This window comes from Cebus imitator, unplaced genomic scaffold (assembly GCF_001604975.1).
Source record: "Cebus imitator isolate Cc_AM_T3 unplaced genomic scaffold, Cebus_imitator-1.0 Scaffold369, whole genome shotgun sequence".
Classification (NCBI taxonomy): Eukaryota; Metazoa; Chordata; class Mammalia; order Primates; family Cebidae; genus Cebus; species Cebus imitator.
Genome location: NW_016107684.1, coordinates 1629029 through 1653415, shown reverse-complemented (window position 1 = coordinate 1653415; position 24387 = coordinate 1629029). Strand labels below are relative to the sequence as shown.

The 24387-nt window shown below is 34.3% G+C and overlaps 1 protein-coding gene across 1 annotated transcript in view; it reads right to left on the bottom strand.

The window, feature by feature from the left end:
• Window positions 1–24387, bottom strand: part of ASXL3 (ASXL transcriptional regulator 3) — a 171538-nt gene that overhangs the window by 107718 nt on the left and 39433 nt on the right.

Sequence of the window (24387 nt, the reverse complement as noted above, 5' to 3'; positions counted from 1 at the left end):
CGACTTTTTTCCCTAATACTTCTATAATGGTTACATTTTGTTCACAAAGCCAAAGTATTTCCCTATAATAAATATAACTAGAAATAAATAAACAAGAAAATACTTGTCCCCAATTCTTTTCTTTCTCCCATCCCCTATAACTGGACCCTTTCCTATACACCTGCCAGGATAGATATACAGCTTATTCTACTTGTTTGTTTTTCCCCCTGGACTGTAAGGCTGTGGACCCTTCTAGTTTGTTTTCATTTCCCACAACTCCTGAAGCAGAACAGGGGTGGAATTTGGAGGCAAGGGGGCAGGCATAATTTAAACTGTCTAGACATCAAAGAACCCCTAGAGATGCTTTACAGAGCCCCAGTCCTGTGTGAAATAGAGAAAAGCTATTGCTTTGTTATCAAATTGCTGATGGAAGTCACACAATTTTACTGATAGTGAATACTTAGTGAAAGGAATGAAGAGCCTATCTATTAAATAATTTTAAAAATCAGAGCGAATACCTGGAGAATGCAATTGGAAGACTACTTACAGGCATGACAAAGAAAATATAATTGTGGGTCACTATTCCTTTACATATAACATAATGATTTACAATATTTAATAGCAATCTTAAACTATTTTATTATATTAATGTTATGTTTTAATAAAAATTTCAGATGGAAGCTATTTCCTGCAAACATTTAATTTTTTTAAATATGGGAATGAAAAAAATTAATACTGTACAACAAAAGCATAAAAACAACAAATTCAAGCAGTTATTGAACATCATAATTAGTTACTGTGATAGGTGCTATCAATATAAATTAATATAAATAATTATATTTCCATTATTTCAAAAAAGGATAACAGCTTCTTTCAAGCATTTCAAATGCTAGCCTTGAGAAAATGCGTTATAAAGAATATATTTTAAGAGTAAGTTAGGTGGGTCTCTGGGGTACAGGTAATACTCAATAAAGTATCTGTGTTCACTTTGTGAAAATTATTCACGATTTATGGACTAAATTACATATATGTTATACTTCACAAAAATGTTTTCTAAATATTAAAAAGTTAATAATATACAGATTTATTTATTTAATGGGCATGTCCCTACTAGTGGAGAAGAATGACGATGGCTCCTAGACACACACAGGAACCCAGTCTACATCAATCGACAACCCAGTAATGTAGATGGTTACAAATTACCCTAGAAAAATCAAGGTCAGATAAACTTACTGAGAAATATTACTGTCAATAAGAAACTCTCTAAAATAACTGAAGATAAAACCTTAAAATTCAGAGTACTTTATATATGTTGTCTGAATAACATATATGTATATGGTTATATATGTTACCTGAATAATTCCAATACGAAACAATCTATAGTAACCCTCAAATTTGATTTTGAAGAAACAGTGTCTTAGATTTCATGGTCTCTCTACAATCACTAACACTAACATAAGAGGAATAACAAAGTTTAGCATTTAGAAAATACATAAATGGGAATAACCCATCAAATAAGAGACAGGTCATATTTCAAAGGAAGATATTTTGTGATTTGCTATGTGAGGATATCCATGTGTTTTTCAATATTCAATATATCTCTAAAGTAATGTTAAAATGTGGTCCTGGTACTCTTATCAGGTGGAATTGAGGCAAAAAATGATTAACAAATAATATGTGCTGTACATTTTAATTCTTAAATTTAGATAAAGACTTTCGAACTCCAGAGGTCAATGTGTATCTCTGGTTGACATAAACATGTCTGTCTGTACAACAAAGTACAGACAGTAGGCTCTACAGGGAAATCAAGAAATAGCACTATATAAGTATATACCATAACATATGATCTGTATCATAGTTTTCAAAGACCCTCAACTAAAATAGGAGGTGAGGTGGCTATCTTTAATTATAGACATCTAGTAAAGAATGTATACACTTAGACACTGACAATTGTTCCTTTACAACTACGCATGCCACGACATGCTGTATTACCACCCCTATGCTGGGGAAGGTGGTAGAGAACAACGAGGAAGACTGTGGACTCTCAAGCCAGTCAGCCTGAGTTCAATGAGGTCGGGACCATTTAGGAGCTGTGCCATGTTGGACTTCTCTAGGTCACAGGCTCTTCAACTACAAAATGTGGATAATAAAACTCACTATGTAATAGAGAACTATTCCAAAAAGTAAATGAGTTAAAACATACAAAGTATTTAGGACTGTGTCTGGTATGTTATAAGTGCTCAAAAATTGTGACCTATTTATTAATACTACCACTACTAACCACAATAACCAACATCTAGATGTAAAATGAATAACAGATGGAAAGAAATTAATATTTGACAGCCTGTTTAAAGAACTGGCTCAGGTAATATTTTACTTTTTAAAAAGATTTTAATTTCTAATTTCATTTTCATTTCAGTTTCAAAAAGAAATGAAGACATGGGCATGTGTACACAGCTCACCCATAGTCTCTCATATGTGGAGAGTATTAAAAATAACTGACAACGTAGTAAGGGGACAGGGAGGGGAATGATAGCAACACATCTATTACTACAGTTACCATTTATTGAGCATCTATAATGTGCCTGGGCTTTCACAACTATTGTCTATATTCCTTAGAGCCACCACAAAATGTAAGCATGATTCTCAGTTTTATAGATGTGACCCGAGGCTTGGAGACCAGGAGTCTTACTGAAGTCAGATAACAACTAAGTGATACAGTTGAAATCTAAATTCTAATCCGATTGCAAAGCCCATGTTCTTTCCACTGTCTCACATTCTCTCTCCATAGAACTGCCTCTTCCATTTAATCTAACTTGAGCACTTAAGCAAATATTTAGCACTTCAAGGAAATACATTTTTTAGAGCCAGATGCTGCTAAATGATATGGTGATCTGCTCCATTCTCAACACTGCATATAGCAATGAATTCCCCAGAGTAGATGTCAAATATAAAGAACTAGGCTGCAGAAGACGACATTGTTGATTATCTTCCTCTAGTAACATCACCAGTGAAAACAAAGGAAGAAGAAACTTAAAGAAAATATGATAGACGCCAGGCATGTTGGCTGAGGCCAACATTTTGCGCAGCAGAGGCAAAAGAATGGCTTGAGGCCGGGAATTTGAAACCAGTCTAGGCAATATGGTGAGACCCTATCTCTACAAATATATATATATGTATATGTTTATATATATACACACACACATAAACATATACATATATATATGTATGTATGTATATATGTATATATGTATATATATGTATGTATATATGTATATATATATATTTGTGTATGTGATAAATATATATATATCATATAAGATATATATACACACACATATCACATATATAGTGTGTGTATATATATGTATATCTTATATATGATATGTATGGTATATATGTGTATATATAGCTTATAAGAATGATATATATATACATACTATATATGCATGTGTATATATCTTGTGTGTATATATCTATGATATATATTTATCATATATATACACACATACACATCCATATATATACATAATGTGTGGTAGAGAATTCAGATCTATAATTGAGATGCCTCTTTATTAAACTGGATCATTAAGAACAAACACAATCCTTTCACTGAACAAACATTTATCGAGCACACTATGAATGTATGTCAAGCTTACCCTGAAATAAATTTGTACTCTGACAGTGTTTTGCAAGTAATAGAAATGTAGGCTGAGCTGAACTAAATTTTCTGAATACATATGAAATGACAGGGGACTCAGCAGAAAGGCAGCCTTGAGGCATGTTGCAAACAAGAGAAAACCATTTGGAATTTAAATGTTATCCTTAGTTTATTCCAAGGAGATGACTGAGATGTGACCATGTATAAATATATCATGTCACTGACTCCTTTACAGAGGCAGTCAACCCATGGCCATTGGTGGCTCTTCAGGACTTTTACCCTATTTTTCCACCCCTGCAAGCTTAAAAAGAATATTTCCAATTAGGTCAAAAACTATAGCTTACAAAATAAAACTGTAAATTTCATATATTAAAAACAAACACTGTAATTATATCTGGTATGAGTCAGCTTGATACTAAAATACAAGCTTCTATATTCAACATGTAGCTACTCATATTCTCCCATCATGTTAGCAATGGTCAATACTTGACCACTTTAGAATCTGTCCTGTGGGATAGCTGTCCCAAGTGTTGCTCAAAAATATTCTCAAATAAGCTTGGGAAATGTAACACGTTGCATTCTCCTTTTGCAAACTCACCAAATGCATTAATATGTATTAAAGTCTCTGAAAAATCCTGTTTAGTTCTGTGTTTCCTGATCATGTATAATAAAGGAATCCTCTCCATCATAATATTTAGCAACATGTCCTATTATGGCATACCAGAAAATATACCTGGAGAAATGTTATACTGAATTTATATAATTAGGATAACTAGGAATAAAGTGCCTAGCAGTCAGCACTCCCATGAATGTTTAATTTTATTAGGCAAATGTTAAGAGATTACTTCAAAAGTGTGTAAAGCCCTCTTTTTCTGTGAAAAATACAGTGTAATGATTATTTTCCCTGCATAAATTTATAAAATTGAAAAACACATCCAGGAAGCATAAACAGCATTGAAAATTTTCAAATAGTATCTATATACACTTGAAAACATTATATATTTGCAATACAGGTTGAGTAGCCCAAATTCGAAAATTTGAAATGCTCCAAAACCTGAAACTTTTGAGCACCGACATGATGCTCAAAGGACAAGCTCACTGGGCCATTTAGGATTTCAAATTTTTAGATTTGGGATGTTCAACTGGTATAACATAAATGTTCAAAAATTTTTAAAAAATCCAAAGTCCAAGACACTTCTGGTCCCAAACATTCTGAATAAGAGAAACTCAACCTGCATTATATTACCCAACAGATGGCACATCTAACATGAAAATCATCTCTCTCATCTCCTTAGAGCAGATCTTCCTCCTGATCCCCACTAGTCTCACTCAGCGGTGGGTATAATCCTCCTCCTCCAGCACCCATGACTGATGCATTTTTTCAGACTATTACAATTATTCTGTCTCCACAATGCCCCAACTAAGTTCATCTTTAACCTTACATTTTTTACTTCATTACATTCTATTTCAAAAAATCTTTACCTCATTCACAAAGAAGATAATTCTATAACCTCTAACTGGTCTTCCTGCTTCAACTCCTAGATCCAAATCATCCTATACACTGGTGCCAGATAATTTTCTTATTTAAAAACAAAAACAACAGAAACACTCTTCAGACTGCTTCTTAGCCATGCCATTCACTGTTGTTGTTGTTGTTGTTGTTGTTCAATCAGTGTTTTTCACTGCCCAGGGAAGGAAACACAAAGACCTCAGGCTAGCATTAAGGTCGCCTACAACACAGTTGGCACCTACCTCATCTTCAACTTCTCCAACTCTCAGACCACTCTCCTAGAATCCAATCCAACTCAGGAAATCACCAAGCTTCTATGGCTTCCGATGTCTGCTCTGGCTATCATCCCTATGGGGAATGCTTTTAAGACCTAGGATATCCCCATTCCTCTAGAACAATCACAATACTTTGCATATTTCTCATGGTTTATTTTCTTTGAAAATTGCTTACATCTTCAACTTTCCTGCCCTTACTATTTCTAACAAGTTTGGAAATTCCAAAGGAGATAGATATATTTATTTTTATATTGCTTGACAAGCAATACCAATGTACTCAAAAGTTGTTTGCTGAAATAAATTGAATCACTGCAATAAAAGCTGTTACAATCATGGATGTGTAAACATAAAACACATGCAATGAACATCACCAAAATTCTTTTTAAATTCATGGCTGCAATGATGTCTGCAAAGGACTCTACATACCAAAAAGCTGCAGCGGCCATCTTATAGTCACATGCCCTGCATTCTTTTCCTTTAGGAATTCTCCCTTTCTTAATGATGTAATTCCAGTGTATGCATCGAAAAAAATAGGATTGATTTCCCCACCAGTAAGGCTAACCAGATTAAACTATCTCCTTTGTCACAGAAATTGGCCAGCTGGTGGAAGTGTGAGTAGCTTTAAAAAAAAAAACAGATACAGAAATAAAAGGAAAGAGCATAAATTATCTTTCAGTAATAACATAGCTATAAAGACACAAAAAAGAGTAGCTGGTGCCTATCTCTGTCTCCACAAGACCAGCGACTGCAGGGGATAAAGCTACCAGAGGAAAGAGAGTAAAACATGGAAAGAAAGGGGAGAAAAGATCATGGGAACTCCTGTGTTGTCTGGTGATGTTGACGATCAATCTGACGAATGCCTAAGCTAAATAAGCCAATAAGTCTCTAACTAGTTTTATCTTTGACGTCAAAGAGGGAGCTTATATAACTTGTACAAGCTATTTTTCTAGGCCTCATTTACTCAGCCATAAAATAATACGTTTAAAATACATGTGTTTTGAGGCTCTATTAATCCCTTTCTGGTAAAGGTTTTAAGAGCAATTAGTAATAGTCTAACTATTAGCTTTCTAAAGTCCTTTCCAATCAGGCTGCCTCTCAGCATATTTCCCTCTTCCTCAATGCCCACTGTTCTCCTCTCTTCCTACTCATTTGTCAAGATCCCCTCACCTTCACCTCTGAAAGCCTACTAATCACCCCTGCAGTCCACAATGATGCTCTCTGCACTTCCAAAGGCATTACAGCCTATGCTACTATTGTAGCATTTAGTTCTGTGCAGTCTACTACCACATTGCTTGATGGCAACTAGCTCCTTGAGGACTCTGACTTTATTAAAGGTTGTTTGTGTTCACTTCACTGCACCTTGCCAGATTGGAGCATTCAGAACACATTCAGGGGCTTGTTAAGTTAATATTTTACCATTTACAGAAAACAAAATTTCAAGCCTGACAATTCCATGTGTTGGCTGAGGACATCCAGAAATGGGAAATATTAAATACTCCAGTGACAGCATAAACTGATATAACCAATACGGAAAGACATTTGGCAAGATCCAGTTTTTTAAAAAATTGTGCATGCTCTACAGAACAGCAAACCACTTTTTGATACAGACCCTAGAAAAACACATACTTTCACAAAAAGACATTATCAGTTAAAGGAAAAATAAACTAACTTAAATATTCAATAGGTTATAGCTATAGATTTAGATATATTTGCCTACAGACTCATAATAAAAATTCCGAACTACAACAATACACAGCAAATCTATGACATCATTGCTTCTGAGGAGAAAGAGGAGGAAATTAAGGCAACTTCAGCTTTTTGCGTCAGTCTTTATTAAAAAAGAAAAAGAAGCAACTATGCCATGTCCACAACTGCTAATTTCAGCTACTGTTTGCTAGAATGTGGGTACTTTGCTATATTTTTAAAACAGAAGAAAATGGTTTGTTATTTTTTTCTTCACAACATGACTTTTCTCTAATTTATCAGATTCTTCCGTTGATTCAACTAATGTTTTCATGCAAGCAAATTAATATAATTACATGGAAAGTGTAAAGGTACATCATTATATCCAGTTAAAAGTACAAGTCCTTCTCAACTCCCCTCAATCCCATCCACTGCCTCAGAATGAATAGCTATTAAATGTCAACCATGATTTCTTCCAGATCTTTTTGTATTTACATTCACATATATGCATATATTCAACTTTATGGTTTATATTTTCACATTTATTTTCAATACAAATGAAGACATGTTTTGCTCTTAATATTCTATAGAATTCTTTTAATGCTTTAACATTTTAGTTTATTAATTCTTATTTGAATTTTTACAAGTGTATATTCTGCTCACAAATAGTAAAATACTGATAGATGTATAAGGCATAAATGTAATTTGACATTACAAAAAAGTAACATCAAAAATGCAAATTAGCTTATAAGGCTCTGAATGTTTTTAATATTCATGTAATGTTCTTAAAAGTCTATAAAATATATGTACTATATCATAATTTAAGTATTTCCTTATTACAGAACACTTAGTTTGCATTTATCTATGAAAAAAGTGCTACAATAAAGTTTTATATATAGTTCTCTTTGTATATGTACAACTATGTCCCTACAATAGATAAAAAGATTGTATTTCCAGTTGGAAGGGTGCTTTGAAAATTTTAATGATAACTACTTTCAAATTACCTTCTAATGAGAGTAACTAGTTAAAGACGGATAGTATCAATCTTTAAATTTTTGCTAATTCACTCAAGGGGTGGAGATGAAGAGGCCATTCCACGTGGGAGCAGCAGCATGAGGGAGGAACAAATGGATAGAACTGAATGTGGTGTGTAGGAACATGATCCCAGAGCAGGGAGTATAAGAGAGAATAGGATAGGACTCAGATTCCAGAGGGAAGGTCTACACCACTTCATGATGCATAACGTTTATAGTTCCACAGTTTAAATGCCATGGCCAAGAGCTTCACTTTACGCAGGAGCTGATAGAAAGCCCCAGAGGACTTTAACAAGGAAAGTGCTCTTGTCCATCTATTAACACAAGGATAGATTTAAGCTGAGATACATCTAGAAGACAGACCAATTAGAAGCCTGAAGGACTGGCCTGCAGGGAAGGTGGAGCAAGCTTCACCAGAAAACTAATGGTAGCCAACAATGTGGAGAGAGTCAAGAAACACATGCAAAAACAAAAACGAAACAAAACAGTAGGCTGGCTTCTTGTTGTTGTTTCGACAGACACTGACCAAATGTGTGCGATAACAGAGAAGAAATTTAGGATTCTTCTGGGACTAGAGATGAATGGTGGTATAATTAAGATGGACAATACAAAGGACATTAGTTTGACAGTATGATGAATTTAGTTCTAGACTTAGTGATTTAAAAGTATGCATCCAAAATTCAGATATGTACATGCATCAGAAAATTAATGGTGGGGTTCAGGATAAACACTGGAGGAGCTATCATTATACAGAGAGTATTCAGAAAATGGTGACAAGTGACTGACATAGTTGTAGAGTAATAAGAGAAAAACGACTGATGTTACTTCATTATATTCCATGAGAAAACATTACTAAGTTCAACATTACTAAAACTACATGGGAAAATATTACTAAGATCAAAGAAAGGAAAAAACTGCTATATGAATTTTATTGTAATATGATGTATACCCTAGCATCAGCATATGACTGTTTTAGAAGCCATAATAAATCTCTCTATTCATAGGTAGAAATAACCTATAAGTAGGAAGCTATCTAGGAGATCTGGCCAGAAGAAATAGTTCCTTTATATACAGTTTTTTCTTTGTAATACAAGAATATTACTAAACATCTGCAAATTGAAGAAAAGATGACAAAAATCACCTAAAATACCAACTCCTAAACATAACTCTAAGCCCTTTGTAAACTTTCTTCCAGGCTCATTGTTTCCATTTTAAAATTATAATTTCTTTAAATGTTGAATAACAGTATTCACTTTATTATATCCTTTTACATACTACTACAAAACCATCATAAATGTCACATCAAAGGGTTTTAAATATTCTGTCAGCTTGTTTCAAGTTAGTGATCTTCAACCTGGCTGTATATTGGAATTTTAGGGAAATTTTTAAAAATGCATATTCAGGGCCAACTTCACATTTATTAAATGCAAATCTCTGGGTGGGGCTGAGGTGTCAGCATTTTCTTAAATCATTCCAAATGATTTAAATGTGCGACCAAGTTTCTGAGCCACTGATGTCGGCAGTGAACATTTAAATTGTCCTTTAATTACAATTAAAATAGCACTGATATGAATATCTTAATGTGTATAACATTCTTTTCTAATGATCAAGAATACTTTATATTAGGTTTGTAGAGTGGCATTATTAATTCACAAGGTATGGGTTATTTAATGACCTTTGTGAATAACGCCAACTGACTTTTCAATAAATTGTTTTGGTTTACATTTTCACCAGCAGTATATAAGCAAGATGCATTACCTGGAGTCAAGAATTAAGTGCAAGGACTGATTAACTTATTAGGTGAACTAAACAACAATTCTCAAGGGTTCCTTTAACTTGGATTTTCAGGATTATTGGTAAGACTGAATGATTATCCACATATTTGTTTATTCCTTAGTTTTATGCATTGGAGCTCCTCTTCTGTTCATGTCCTTTGACCATCACGCTAGAGGGTCATATTTTTTCTTGTTGTTTTAATAATTTCTTTATATAATACCTCTAGCATATGAACTAAAAGTATTTTCTCCATGGTTTGTGACTTAATGTTTTGTTTTTCATATGCAGACATGTAAAATGTTATGCAGCCAGTTAGCTCCATCTTTTCCTTTGTGGTTTATTTTTACAGCTTCTAACTTTGAAAAGTTATTTTCCTGTCAAAGGTTGAGTTAAATGTTACATTTAAATTTTTCTAATTTTTTTCCAATGGTAATGACTTTTCATATTTACATTTTTCATTGTGTCTGTATTTCTCAACACAAAACACAACCAGCATATTACATGTTGAAGAAAAAATTATCATTTATAATTGCTTTCTATGGTTCAGAAAGAAAAATGGCAGAGTTTCCTTGTTCATTACCTAATTTTTTATTCATCCTCCTACCCTTCTCTCCAAAAAATTCTGGTACTACTCATCTGAAATTCCTTGATCAGCAGAATGTCAAAAGGATTCAGCTCAGAGTTTTGCTGGCTATGGGAAAAATTTTACCTTTAAATGTTTGATAAAGGAAATGTCTAAAAATAACTAACCCAACCACTAGTGTTAAGACTGGCATTCATACCAAAAGACAAGTGCCAATTCAATTTAGCTTCTTTCTCCGCTCTCCTCCTCGTCTTTCTTTATCTACCTAGTCTCAGGGTACTTTCTCCACTGGTGGTCTTCCATTTTGATTAAAAGTGCCACTATATAAAGATATTTTTTAAAACATAGCTTTCTAGAAAAAAGCAATAGGTTTCTGCAGTAAACTGTAAGTTCTGTGAAATTCAAACATCATAGTTATTTAGCATAGTGTGAAATACATACATATATATATATATATATATATAAACGTAGATAGAATTAGGAAGTAAAAACAAACTTTACAAAAGGACTAATTTCAAAGTTAAGACCTCTTATGGAAACAAGTGGCTTTGGAAAGGAAGTATAAATAGAAAGAGCAGTGAATTTAAACACCCTTCCCTTCCCCAAACTTACCATGTGACACATAAAAATACATATTAAGAATCCAGTAGTAAGCCTAAAAGAAATTCAATATACCTAGTCCTTGTTTTAATTTCACCCTCAGGGAAATATGATTTTTGAGAAACATAAGTTCAGAGCAGGGGGTGGGAGTCACAGAAATGCTTATATTTGCCTACAAGCCAATATTAACACTCTTCTTCCATACATTAAAACCAGTAAAATAAAGGCCAAGAGAACTAGGATCAATGTGTTTAAAGAGAATAAATAATAATGTTGCAGGCTAATAGTTTTTTAAAACTATAAAATTATGCATACATATTAATAAATTCCACAAGCAATGCTACTAATCAGTTATATAAATATTACATTTGTTTTATAGAAATAAATATCTTCCTTAGGAAAAAAAGTGCATTTTGATTACCCATGAGGAGAAATGTATCCTTAAACAAAATAAGATTTCCTGTGCATTATTTGACAGCAATATCAATGTTCCAACCAGACACACAGAGACTCTCCAGAGAACAATTCCAATCACAAAAAAGGAGAATATGTAAATGTAATCGGAGTAGAAAAGAGAATTGAAAAGCCAAGGTAATAGTTCAAGAAAAAATTATTTTAAATCTGGGCCCTTATTTAATCAACCAACTAAATGGTAACTGATAAACCATTGCTAAAATTACAGAGAACTACCGATGTCTATGTAACAAAAGAAGTATTCTTCTGTTTCCCTTCATTTTTCAAGTTTCCTAAAAACATAACTTGGGATATCACAGCTTCTGGCCACTTGGCAAGCATCTTATTTAAGTAAGCACAACTCCAACCAACTCATTTAGCTTGAATTAATGTTCTTGGTCTTTTAAATTGCCACTTAAAGCTTTCAGGAAATAGTTCCTGGATACACCTGCCACCTAATTTCATGAAATCAATATTTCACTAAAACTAAGTCAGGAAATCTTAAGGTGCTGAATTCAATTATAAATGTTACTTCAGGAGTTGACAGTAGATAAAATATAGCATTGACATTGAAAATCATTACAGGTAAAGGACTTACTTCTTTTTGGATGTGGGGGGATTGTTTTCTAATGTACCAGTAACAATTAGTAATGACAACAAGTTAGGATAACAGTAACAGCTTTAACCTTTCTAGCATTAACATGGGTTTATAAGCACAGAAACAACATTCTCTCTGGCTACAACTCAAATAAATCTATTGTGATGATGAAAGACAACTATCATCAATATAAAAATGAAAACTAATATTAATTCAAACTTCATCCAAAGATGAAAACAACTATTTACTGAAATCCAGACAAGTTACTCTGAGTAGAACACAAGAATTCACCACATCTCTGTCATATATACCATGTTATACTTAAAAGTAGTGGTAAGCCATGTTCCACATAGAAAAATTTTGCAGACATATTAAAAGCAAAAAAGCTTTTATAAACAGTAAACACCTGATATTTGCCTTCAACTGCTGTCTTTCCTCCAACAGTTAATTACTAACTACCTGATTGCCTTCCATGCACAGATCCTTAGAGTAGGGTTCCAGGATCCAATATTGGGTGTATCATTACTTCATTTTCAACACAGAGAGTGAAGAAATGTCAGAACAATGACAGAAAATCCAGAAGTCTAAACCTGTTCCTTTGATAATCTTAAAATTATTCCTTTTCTTGGTTTTTCAAACTAAGTATAAGGAAAACTCTGAAATTTTTCAAAATAAACATTATCCTAGTATATTCCTATGTCTCTCATTTCCTCCTTGTTCATGTCTCCTAATCATCATTTTATTCCTCCTTTCAAAATCTTTTCTCTAGACACCTCTTCAAGTCTAACACTTGCCTGTGGCTCACAGTGATGGAAATACTGAGCTTTGGAATGAGCAAGAACCAGGCTCAAATACCAGGTCTTTCCACTTATCACTGTGTGAAGTTAGGCAAGATACCTGGCTTCTCTCAGCACCAATTTCCTCGCCTGTAATATGAAGAAACACCATCCACTTCTCAATGTTACTGTAAGGAATAAATGAGCTAAAAAGTAGAAACTGCTTGGCTAAGTGCCTGGCATTGATCAGTTACGACAAAAATGTTAGTTTCCTGCCCTTTTGCCAAAATGATATTCAACAGACAGTTCTAATGATATTTACAGACACATATATCTGTGTTTTCTTTTCAGTTCTTTACCTGTATTCTACTCTTAGACCTCATAAACTTCTTCCATGTTCAACACTCAACAAGCTTTTCATTACTCTAAAGGAAAATACTGAAATCATATTATATAAATAAATAACCAAGAAGCACCACCACATTTCCAAGGAACATGTTCAAAATTGGAGAAACTCTAGTATATTCCTTGCAAAAATTTAAAATGCATGAGCAGTTTAAGGCAAAGTAGAGGCAGTATTTATGCTGCAAAATTCCTTAAAACTGCAACCCAATTTGATTCTTAGTAAAACAAAGTCAGAATAATGAAGTGCTTCCAGTGAAGATAAAAGAGTCGCTGGGAAAAATCAGCCTCAAGAATATTTATTAATGTCATCATGCTACTTTGCTTAAATGGGTCCCAAGCAAAAGAGTGAACAAGAAGACTACAACTTCAGCAAGAAAGATCATGGAGATGCAGTCAATGTTCACAGGGAAAAAGCACTGGATATTTACAAGAAAGGAAAATAAAACATTTCTATCTAATATTACATAGAATTTTCATTTTTAGATAAATTCGTGGTTAAAATATGGCCAAAGTTTACACAAATTGTAATTCAGACAAAAATTAGAAGGCACACCAGAGCCTCTCAAATTTTCACTTTCCAACAATTCACTTTCTCACTTTCCATTCTAGTCTGCACTGTCACACTGACAAAACGGAAATAACATATGTGAGCGACACCAATCTCAGGATCACTCTCATAACCTTCTACCCAGTCATTCAGATCGCACTGCCTGGCCTTCAGATGTCCATTTGTCCTCTCATGCCCGCTATATGGCAGGGGAATGAGTGACTCTTATGGGGTTCCATACGGGAAGACCCTCAATGTCCATTTTCACCCAACATCACTAGCTGGTACCTACCCGGAAGGAATGAACGGAACCACTCCAATGTAATCCCAGCCACTCCTGCTAGTTCAAGCATTCGGTTCAGCATCACCTCATGACCAACACGAAAGCAGCTGAGGCTCTAATATAATCATCATGGAAAGTTGTCCCAAATCCTTCATTGGAGGAAGATCCTTCATACACACCAACGCTGTCTCCAAGCCATGCCGGGGTCTGAAACCAGACTGGAAAATATTATATATGTGTATATATAGTAAAACTCCCACAAACCACTCTTCTAATTTGTCATATTTATTTACAGCTGCTTAACCAATCCTATATATATTGCCTTCTCAAGATGAAAATATGAACATTCAAGGAAAGATCCTTTCCATAGCAGAAGGTAAACTGAAGGCACATGAAGACCTGGTGCTGCCTGTTAAGGTAGTTGAGGTGATCCCAAATGGAAAATAGTTTGTCCTAAAGGGAAGAGAGAAAACACAATATTGGTTTCCAAGGCTAATCTTCTAAACAGGGTGGACAGAATCAAGTATTTAAAAGAGAGAAAGAGGAAAAAAAAAAAAAAAGCCTTGACTCTTTCAGCAGATAGAATAGCAATGCCAGATTAACTCCTGAAGATCTGTTTGGTATTACCAAATGTGCCTTGACTCCTCCTGAATCCCACCACTTCCATAATCCTAACTGCCATCACCTTGACAGCATTATCTGACTTTCTCCTAAACAAAGAGCTCTAGACTGATTGCACCTGCTTATAATGGAGCAGGGCCAGGAACCTTAGAAGGAACAACAACTTGAAATTGTAAGATTTTTTTTTTTTTAATGATCAATGGAGCTCCAAGAGCTATCATACATAAAAAGCAAAAAGAATTCAAACGAACTAAAAGAATTTCAGTTTTCCTTCTAACTCTTTAATGAATAGGGTTTCAGAAACAAAGTAATAGATATTACATAGAGTATGTGAAGTTGAACCAGAAAATTCACTGTTCTTTTTTCCCCTTGGGTCCATTATTATAACATTGAAGACTACTTCCTCTTTGCTTGTCCCCTTCACCTAAAGTGGTATAATAGTGAAAACCGGAACTTTCAGTCCAGTGCCAAATTTTACTACCTTCTTCTAGTTCCAGAATACATCTAAAACAAAATTGAGTTGATTCACTGCAGCATGATTTTCTATGTACTTACCCTAAATTATTTTTGAGTCAAACTGCTATCCATAAAACTTCTCATCATATACAACTGCATTCAAGGTTAACAGAATTCTGTCTTCTTATCTCCATTTAACTTGCTCTACTGGCCAGACCCATTCCATCCTTGTCGATTATTTTCTACCTATATTAAAGAAAACTTGGGAATATCCAGTTGGTGTATTGCCTCTCCTACCTACTTGGTTTATATTTTGGTTGCTATGTCAATTATTCTGCTGATGTAAAATACCTAGAAACCTTTTAGACAGATTTGGACCTGAGATTTATGGCAAACATAACACTGATTATGTTTTCCTAGACACTCTTCACTAACTTCACTATTATCTGATAAAGAATAACATGTTTCTCACTAAGGATAATGCAAAGAATTGACTCACCTAGGCATAAAACACAGTAAATATTACTTTCAAAGGTAAGAGTTCACTTGGTTACTTAGTAATATGAAGTAGTTTTCTTCTTAAAATTTTAAATTCTCATGGTTGACATACTGATCTCTTGTTGCATAACCTGAGGTTCCAACCACAGGCAAGTAAAAGAATCTTCTCAAACCATTCCTTACACAGATATTGACTAAAGGTGTCTGAGTAATATATGTTCAGTCAAATGAACATTTGCTGTGATGGCCACTATGATTTAGGAATCATACAGGACCTGCAGATGAGTAAGGTATGCCACCAGCTATATTGGAATTCATAGTCTAGTTGAGAGAAAGACTTATTTAAAAAACAACAATAATGATACTCTAGAAGTTCCTCAAGGGATACTAAAGAAGAAACCATATTTCTTTGGGGAAAGTTTCCCAGGAGCACTAACAATGTGTATCTTAAATGATAAATGAGTATTAGGATGGCAGTGATCCTAATAACCAACAGAGGCTAAAGCATTAGTGTATGTATGTGCAATTTACAAGAATCTCGGAAACCAAATTACTATTCACAGCTAAATATTTCCTATGCTGCATTTAGTTTAATAGGCAGCAAACTATTTCAGTATAATGGGAAAATCCTAGCATACAATGAATGTTCAATAAATATTAAACTGAGGATCTCAAAGACGGAAGCGTGCAAATGGTGACACAGATTTTCCAAAGATTTATTTCCTACATATATATGTACCTACTAAGAGATAGAAAATTGGTTTTGTTTCCTAAAGTCTCTCCCCCAAATTTTCATTTTGTGTATATGAAGCTTCATAATCACATTTCAAACAAAATTTGTATGATGGTGCAGATACAGGACTGGACTTTAAGACACATCACTTTCCCCCAAAAAACATACCCATCAGACAGTGGGCAGAGAAGTACTGTCAGAATACTACTGTTAACACTTATGAGTTTGGAAGGTGGGAAAGCAAAGGAAATTCTACATCAATGTTATACATTCAGAAGGCTGAAGTGGCCTAAGTATGAAAGGAGCCAAAGAAATACACCACTTGCCCCCCAAAAAATGCAACAAAAAAAAAAAACCTGAGCACTAAGATGTTAAATAAATTAGGATTAATTGTGAATAACTGTCACTATACCAAACATGGCAAATTAGGAAATATAAATGGGTAAAAGTTGCTAAAGTTTTAATGTTACAACGAAAAAAAAAATGGTCCTCTGAGTTACAAGTAAGATCTAAGTTACAATTCATCACTTGTAACTCAGAGGGCAATTTTTTTTTCACTGTAACATTAAAACCTTACATGAAAGCATCTCATTTAATAAAGGATAATTTACTTACAGGTAGAGTGTACATCAGGAAAGTACACTGATATTGGAGTCCCAACATTAGTTTGTTTTGTGTTGTTTTTTATTTGAGACATAGCCTCACTCTGTCACCCAGACTGGAGTGCAGTAGCACAATCACAGTTTACTGCAGCTTCAATCTCCTGGGCTCAAGCAATCCTGTTACCTCAGTCTCCCAAGTAGCTAGAATCACAGGTATACACCATCACACTTGGCTGATTTTTTTATTTTATACAGAAGGGGGTCTTACTATATTTCCCTACATAGTCTATACATGCATAATCTTAAACTCCTGGCCTCAAGTGATCCTTCTGCCATGGCCTCCCGATGTGCTCGGAGTACAAGAATAAGCCAGCACACCTGGCCCCAACATTAGTTATTTATATATATTAAAAACCATTCAGGCTCTGCTTCATTAAGTAATAATGGTTTTATATCTTGTCATGGAATCTGAATAAAGAACACTAACTAGACTTCCTTTTCTAACTACTGATGAAATTTTAGATAAAAGATAAAAATTAGATGTTATTATAATATTTCTTATAGAAACATAAAGCATTTGGCACCAGCATGCCAAAATACCATTGTAAAATACCTTAGAATATAAATTGGATTTCATTCTATCTTGATTAGCTCTCTCCAAATTTCTAACAATGGCAGCAAACAGTGACATCTCATAAATATCTTACAATTGACAGAAAATTTTTCAAGTTTTTGCAAATTATTTTATTTTTATAATAGCATCTTAATGCAAGAATTGTGATTTCCCGTTTTACTGGAAAGAAAAGAAAAATGGTCTAAGTGATTTATCCAAGACAACCCATTATATTCAAAGCAGAAACAGAGCTAGAATTCAAATTTCCATTCATTCGATCTGAAAATATCACAAGTCTATATTAGATACTGCAACAGAAGAACATACATATTATGTTAAAATGAAACTGCAAGGATAAAGTGATGAACTGAAGCTAAAAGAGTGAAAGAATTATTCACAAGGAGGTGGTATGTGACATCTGAATTAGGCCTTGAAGGTAAGGGTGGAGAGCAAAAATTGGTGAAGGTCATTACAGGCTGAACAGTGTCAGAGAGAACTACAAGTATAAGGAATGTCGGTGTAAACTATACAATGTTTTTCAGATGTAAAAAGTGATAATACATCTTTAGTATAAATCAAGCCCACAAGATTTAATGAAAAAATAGATATGGCAGAGGCTGGTGGTTGTTCACCAAGAAAGACCCTTCCCTACAGTTAAGACGCTCCACCTTTTATCTTGGAACATGCCTCCTCAAATAAAGATTTATTCTCTTGCTTCCTTTTCAGCTCAGTGCAAGTGTTATGTCTGACCAATGGGGCATGAGGAGAACTGTTTATTCAACTTTGAGAACATGTCTTTAAAGGGACTATGTGTGCCCCTTCTTCCAGCTGCAAGCTAGCTCAGACCACTGAGATAAGAACAAAATCCTTGAGATAGAAAAGCAACAAGACAGAAGGACCTAGCTTCCTTGATATCCTGGGGTAACACAGCTATCTCATAACTCCTAGGACTACCCACCTTCAGACTGCAACATGCAAAGTGAACTTCTATCTGATTATGTCACTTAAACTTTGGGACTCCATGATACCCATGCAAACTTACACATCAGCTTATAGAATAGATTGTGCTATAAAGTAAATATCTAATTTCTTGGATCTCAATTCTCCAAATCTAAGAAAAACAATCTGAAAATATTTAAATTAACTGCAAAGGGTTTAATAAAATCAGCAGCACACACTTATAACAGACTATCAAATTCATTTTTTAAATTTAGTCTACCTATCAATATGCCATATTCTAGACAGTAGGAAGATCAGGGATCAATATCATCATTTCACATGTGATGAATAAGACAACATATAGTGAATTAATTACACAGAGTATTTGATAGCTCTGAATTATACTGGATTTAACACTTTTAATCAGTAAAATAATCATTACATATATCATATACTGCATTTGATACACTAAAGATCTATTGATGAAAAAAATCTAAATGTTACTAATACCAGAAAAAAATAATCAGCAAATGAAAACTTGATTTTTACTGTGGCTTCACATTAGTTGACAATGTTTTCATTTACTAATTGGACTTTTCAGACAGTAATATTTTACTGTGACTATATTTAAATATAATTGCTATCCATTTTGTTTTTTATAGAGAACAGAAGGAAAATTCAATCAGAAAACATAAAACATAATGTAAGCAAAGAAACAACGTGGGCTGTAAGTCCATAGGGAAAATGTGAAAAGAGAATAGGTGTTAGACAAACTCTCTTAACCACATTGTCTACAGACAAATCTATTGGCCCCTGCCTCACATATCCCATACTTACATGCATTCCAAAGAAAGACCGGAAAAAAGCAGTCTATTGAATGATTTCTCCCTGTGAGGTCTTCATTGGCTCACCATGCCTTACTGAGCTCAATGCCTCTCTCCATCAACCCATGGTGGGAATCTGAGGCAGCCACATTCCCTTCCTTGTTCTTTTCACAGTTTTCCTTTGGGTTAGGTCTTGATGGCAACAAGAAGCCAATGAGACCAGAATCAAAAATCTTAGATCACTATTTGAAGTATAAATTACATTACAATCTCTCTTGCATCCCTAACTCCTACCAACAGTTTTACAACTATTTACTATTAGGTAGATGCAAAAGTAATTGCAGTTTCTGCCATTCCTTTCAATGGCCAAACCCACTGAATAGTACCTAAGAACTAATTCAATAGTTCCATTTCAATAGTACCTAAGAACAGAACATTGATCTTTCTTTACACAGGGTTCAACCTTCACTTACTTTTGAATATACTTTTGTACATTCTTCTTAATTTCCGAAATAATCAGCCTCCTTTAAGTTTAAAGATGAGTCAAATATTCACTGGCCCTATTGTTGTGAACAACTCAGTTACCTTTTCTAAGCCTTAGTTTATTGATCTGTGAAACAAAAGTCTAAGACTATATGATCTGCAAAGTTCTGAGCAGAAACAAAATATAAAGCTGAGAAAAACCTCATTCACATTTTAGTTTGCATCCTAATGTGGTAGAGGCTGTTTCGAATGATCTGCTTTGAAGAGGACACTTGGTTTCAAATCAATTCTCACAAACATGGTTTAAAATTGGGACAGTAATAACAACAGTAAATGGTCCATGTGGAAACTAGTCTTGGCCTCCTTTTTACCGAAGGACACAACTCCTTAGCTATTAAAAATTACACGTCCCCCTACTCTCTAATCACAAAGGTACACTTTTAATAAAGACTAGAAATTGCTGGGGAAACTAGATGGTTGGAAGTTGAGTACAGAGAAGACCAGATTTAAAAGTTTAGATAATTATCTGCTCCAAGTTACTCAAAATGTTTGATAGACTGTTTCACAATCCCTCATCACCTTCGTATGAGAAAAGGAGAGATTTTACCACTCTACCTACCATACAAAGTAAGTTATAAAACTTTGGGAATTCAATTATAACTGGCTGACTTACTTTTGGTAATACAATAAGAAAAAAACAGAATTAAAAAATAATAAATAATTCTTGTCAATCAAGTTAAAATTTCAAAAAGTTAAATAAAAACAGAGTGAGCAGTAAAACCTTTGGCAATTCCTTTACTAGCACTCCCTGTATTCCTGTTCAGCACACCCCTTCTTGTAGCAGGGGAGAGTGGGAGAGACGACTTCCAAAGTGAGCCTTGCTAATCCTAACATTTAAGAAATTAAGATCTGAGTTATTCTTTAAACTACCTCACTGACAACAACCTTTTCCAACAAATCTTAATTAATGCCATTTTTCTATTTCTAGCAACCCGCAGGTCATCTTCGATGAACACAAATTAAGCAGCAAACTGAATAATAATCATTACACAAATTGTTTTATTTCATGCAGACATACTAGAGAAGAACTACATTATGAATTCAAGATAGCCACAGTGGCCTGAAACATGCTCTGCTCGGCAATTATGCACATGTCATTTGTAAAAATGAAAATGAAAAAGGAAAGAGTGATGTTTTCATACCTCCCAGTGGGAGCATAATACATGGGTGACAGGAGGGTGGATGAACAAGTGATTATGATAAATATTACATATAACAGTAAATTATCTCTATTCTCTGCTTAAGAACACTTCCTAAAGGATGCAGTCATGCTGCTTCTCAAACTATACTGAGGTATTCATTCAGGCCTCTTCTTCTTTCCCTAGACATGTATCTCGAAAGGAAAAACAATGTTAACAACTTAGCCTCCCTCTACCTCCACCTAAATATGGTGGAGGTAGGACAAGCTCATCTATTTTCATGCCATTGTTTCCCGAAGTGTAGAAATTGCCACCCTCTAAAATTACCTTTTGGATTATCTACATTGTGTTGGCAATTATGATTTGACTAATAATAGTTAGCGACAAGTAAGAATTTCAATCTATAAGTCCAAGATCAACAACAGAACACTGAGAGTCTCATGAAGTCTTTAGTTCTCCCATTACCCATGGTATGTTTCCCGCCCTCATGGGACCATCTTCTAAAACAAACAGTACAGAGTTACATTTAAAATATGTCATGCTGCTGTTCATTAGCCCAAATCTTTACTCAAAATCATCCTCCTCATGTTGGACAAGCAAAATAGTGTGAGGTTTTGCATCCTCCAAATGTTAAGTGGGTTGGAAATGGTTTTTTTCGCTCTTCAAAACTATTTATAAGTAGGCTATAAACTGAAAGAGTTTCAACATACCTGTCTATAAGCCAGACTTTCATTTTGGTGAGTAATCATATAAGATTGCAACAATCAGGCAGAAAAGCTGCCAACAGCAATGGTGGAGTGTTTACTCGATAGAATCTTATAACCAATACTTTTTAAAATCAGTTTTATTAAACTCAGGCTACAAATGTTTAAAAAGGTTAAGAACAACTGGCTCTAAGTCAGACATCAAATCCCAGGTTTATCCTTTTCTAGCTCAATGGACTTTTTCAAGTACTTACCCTTATCTGCCTCTGATTCTTTACCAGTAAAATGGGAACTATAGTATCTACTCACCTCAAATCTTTTGTTTCAAGATAATTTATGTAAAGCCCTTGGCATTAAGACTAATGTAAAGGATCAATAGATGTTAAGTGTTATTTTTATTATTATTTCCCTATTTATTAACATTCTTGACACACTACATAAAAAACAGCATTCTGGCACTATGCCAAGAAAATTAATGGTACAAAGGTATGAGTTCCTCACCTTAAAGAGCTTATATTTGTGTTGGAAAGACAACACTTTTTAACATGTAGGAATATCACACATGTGTGGACAATTCAAGACAGAATTTAAAAATTCTCAACTTTAAAATTAAAAAATAACATTAAGTATGAGGCTTAAGAAATGCTTCACAGAGGAGGCTGAAAGACCTTATTAAATAACACAGAAAATGGTCTGAAACCACACTGAAATCCTCAAAAGCAGAAATGGTATTTTATTCATCTATTAAACCCCACAAATTCTATAGTCTCAAAAACACAGTATGTGCTGAATAAATGCTAATGGAATGAACATATGCCTTAAAATTTCCAGAAAGTTCTCAGGATCTTACACAGTAAACAGTGAGTAGGCACTCAGTAGGTATTTAGTTGAGTAACTTTCAGGAATATCTACATCTCCACAACTTCATCTTAATTTCTCTGACGTCCTCTAACTTCTCTGATGTTTCTCTAATTTGATAACTAACCACCCTGCTATAAATACCCAAGTACCGAGAACAGGCCCAAGAGATAATTACTAGCAGACTACAGAGAGTCCAGAGATCATATAGAAATCTTGCACTGCACCAGCACAGGTGTTAACTTATTTTTAAAAAGAAAGTCAATAGTATAATGACCTGGGTTTCAGTTATAACTCCAATCAACAATTATCAATTTCATTCTTGCGTGGGTGCGTGACAAGGCATAGGATAGTTTTTTCATTGTCCTAAAAGAACTAAGACTTGTTTTTAGGAATTATGTACTATTGCTTTTAGAAAACCTGGCTCAACAAAAATATAATTTTTATTCCTTCCAAAAACAAATCAACTATAAAAAGAAGTCCCCATGTCAGCATATCAGCTGTTTTGCATTTGAATTATGTTGTCAAGTTAAAAACAATGAAGCAAAACTAAAATCATTTAGGCATGTGGCAATTAAGAGCACAAGCATTGAAATAAGAGATGAAGAGTAGAACCACCACTTAGAAAAAAAATTAAATAAAATCATCCCAGTTAAACGCCTATTCCTCCTCAAAGATTTTTACCTGCATAGGATACTTGGAAAGATTCACACACAATGTAATTTTATATCCATTTTGGGTTCTATTTCTGCACCAAAATATTTATAAAGCGTTCAATGTTTCTGGAGTAAATTATACCTAGATCTTGATAAAGCTGAAATCACTGAAATTACCTTTTTTGCTCAATTATTTGGAAGAATGAAGACAGAAAGCTTGACAGCATATAAAGATATATTAAGAAATGGCCATTTTGTAGCTATAATTGCATAGCTTAGTGGTTATTGATGCCTTGAGGCATCAATACATTTGCAGCTACCACAGCTATTTTTACCAAAGGCTTCAAATAAAAGCCAAGTAAGTTTATATTATGTGAATATACACATTATGTTTGGTTTTTTGTTTTGTTTTGGTTTGGTTTTTGAGATGGAATCTCGCTCTTTTGCCCAGGCTGGAGTGCAGTGGTGTGATCTTGGCTCACTGCAACCTCCACCTCCCAGGTTCAAGCAATTCCTGCCTCTGCTTCCCAAGTAGCTGGGATTATAGGTGCAGGCCACCAAGTCCAGCTAATTTTTGTATTTTTAGTAGAGATAGGGTTTCACCATGTTGGCCAGGCTGGTCTCGAGGTCTCGAACTCCTGACCTTAGGCAATACACCACCTCGGCCTCCCAAAGTAATGTGATTACAGGCAGGGTCCACTGCACCCGGCCAATATCTGAACACAAAACTTCTTAAGTCAATTTTATTGGTTTATATATTAGGAATGGCATATGAAAACACATAGGAGTAGTAGGCAAAAATAGAAGCATGTTACTGTGTGAAGCATGTTGTTATAAATAACTTCCAAAATGAATCAGATCAATAAAATTATAGAAATATTCTCATGTTATACTCTGAATTCTAGAGATGTTCCAAATTCTGAATCACTGTTACGGACTGAATGTTTTTGTGCTTTCAAAATTCATATGTTGAAACCTTAACCCTCAGTGTATCTGCATTTGAAGATGGGCCCTCTAATGAAGTAATTAAGGATAAAT